The following is a 2,441-nucleotide window of genomic DNA, read 5'->3' on the forward strand; positions in this document are numbered from 1 at the left end:
ATATATATATATATATATATATATATATATATATATATATATATATATATATATATATATATATATATATATATATATATATATATATAATATACAGAGTAAATCTACCCCAAAAGTAATGATTTATTTGTCTACAAAACTAAACTCTTTTTTGGAATCATATGAGGCCCCTCCACTGAGGGGGGAGGCCTGGATGTTTATTGTCATGTGTATTCATGCTGCTTGCATGTCGTCGTTTATTTTGCCTTTGTTGTTTTTTTGACAGCTTTCTTTGCCTTGGGTGGTTTGGGAGATTTTGAAGCTCTCTTTATTTTGGGCTTTTTGTTCCCAACAACAAGCTGCTGCTGCTGCTGCTGCTTCTTTTTCAAGGCTGTAGGTGGTTTGTTGCTTGTGGCGGCTTTCTTGGGAGTTACCACGGCCTTCTTTGCTGCTGTAGATGGTTTCTTGGTTGTGGTGGCTTTCTTGGGAGTTAGAACGGCCCTCTTCTCTGCTACGGCCAGCTTGAATGATCCACTAGCTCCACTTCCCTTGGTCTGAACAAGAATGCCGTCAGCCACTGCTTTCTTGAGAAATCTTCGGATGTAAATGGCGATCTTGGCAGCCTCGACTTTGTTGTTGGCAACAACGTACTTCTTGATTGCTTGTAGAGACGAGCCCTTACGGTCTTTGAGTGCTGCGACCGCGGCTAGAACCATTTGACTAGTTTTCGGGTGAGCAACCTGGACGCGAGGTTTCCTGGTGGTGGCCACCACAGCAGCAGCAGCCGCAGCCTTCTTGGTAGGCTTTGCTTCTACCATGATGATGATGAACCAACCAAGGTGATGAGAGACGCTCAGACAGTCACGGGGGAATGATGCTGCCGCCGCTTGAGCCGAACCTATTTATGTGCCGGCACGGTACAGAAGCTGCAACCTGGCAACTCGTCCACCAATCACGACGGTTGGTTTTACGGCTCCGAAACCTGGATCCCATATCTTCTCTAAAATAGAAGCATTTGTTCATGTTCTTTGTAAAAGTATCATAAAGCAGGACAGATGAGACAAATATCATAAAAACTGAAGAGCAGATGAGCACACACATGTTTGTATTACAAAAGAAAATCCACAAATTCATTAGAAATTGGCAGGGCAGGCTGAGGAAGTAGGTAGATGTAAAATGTCTGTAAATGGCGAAAGAACATAAACCCAAGACTGAATAAACGATGTTAAATATCCATGCCAAGGAGACAAAAATATGTTAGGATACAATTACCATTAAGACACCACAAGCAGGTCCGTATCCTGCCGCGATGACTTAAAAGAGTTGGTTATTAGCCACAATGTGTAGGCAGTCTCATGCCAACGGCCATACCACGTTGAGAACACCGCTTCTCGTCCGATCAGCGAAGTTAAGCAACGTTGGGTTTGGTTAGTACTTGGATGGGTGACCGCCTGGGAACACCAAATGCTGTTGGCAATAATGTTTTTTGTTTTGTTTTGTTTTGTTTCGTTTGTTTTTGTTTGAATGGCTGGCTCCACGGGAAATTCACGGAGTTGTGTGGAATAAGGCCTGGTAAAATGAATTAATATGTATGTCATGTTTAAAACAAACTCGCTTAATATAGATATTGTGTGAGGCTTTATACAAAAACAAACAACCAAAACAAAACATGTTGTATATATATATATATATATAGCTTAATCCGGGTTTGAACTCGCAACTCCAAGAATACGCATCACTTATATACACTTTACCACTGGACCACTGCTGCAGGACACTAGCTTGATGCTGAGGTATCAATTTAATGACGTAAATGCCATTTCCACAAATAAATGATAATTAAAAAGTATTTGTATGTACAAATCTTTTCTGTTTAAAAGGCTACAATATCAGTTACTGATATAATTTGTGTTAATGTTTCTATACCCACAAGAAGGCATATTTTTGCTTATATGTAAAGGGTACGGAGAAGGAATCCACAGACCATCATTCCCCTCCCCCCTTCCCTCCCCCCCCCCCCCCCCCCCCCCCACCCCCAACTCCCACCTACTACCACCACCACCACCACCACCACCACCAATCACCACCAATCACCACCAATCACCACCACCAATCACCACCACCACATCTAACCGAAAACCCCCTAACACATCAACCCTCCCCCCAATCAACAGGCGAAATAATAACCCTCAAATGCCTGCCTGCCTGCCTGCCTGCAAGCCAATACTAACGGTCTTCTCAGAAAGAAAATCTCTTTGTATCTGTATTACTTGATGAAATGTATGATTCTAATAATGAAAATAAATTTTGATGTCGGTTGTATGAGCATAATGACCAATATGCACATGATATGAATGAATTAAATAGTGTAGTTTTAAGTAATTAGGTTGTAGACACATTAAGCGGATATGATATTTGACGCGTCCAGAACTGGTGATTTTTGGTTTAGTTTTAAATGCACC

At 41.5% G+C, this 2,441-nt stretch overlaps 1 non-coding gene across 1 annotated transcript; it reads left to right on the forward strand.

Annotated features, from left to right (window-relative positions):
• Positions 1-1,336: 1,336 nt before the first annotated feature.
• Positions 1,337-1,455, forward strand: LOC138363840 (5S ribosomal RNA). The gene has a single exon (XR_011228158.1). It is a non-coding gene; the product is annotated as a 5S ribosomal RNA (ribosomal RNA).
• The last annotated feature ends 986 nt before the right edge of the window (positions 1,456-2,441 follow it).

This window comes from Procambarus clarkii, chromosome 11 (genome assembly GCF_040958095.1).
Source record: "Procambarus clarkii isolate CNS0578487 chromosome 11, FALCON_Pclarkii_2.0, whole genome shotgun sequence".
Classification (NCBI taxonomy): domain Eukaryota; kingdom Metazoa; phylum Arthropoda; class Malacostraca; order Decapoda; family Cambaridae; genus Procambarus; species Procambarus clarkii.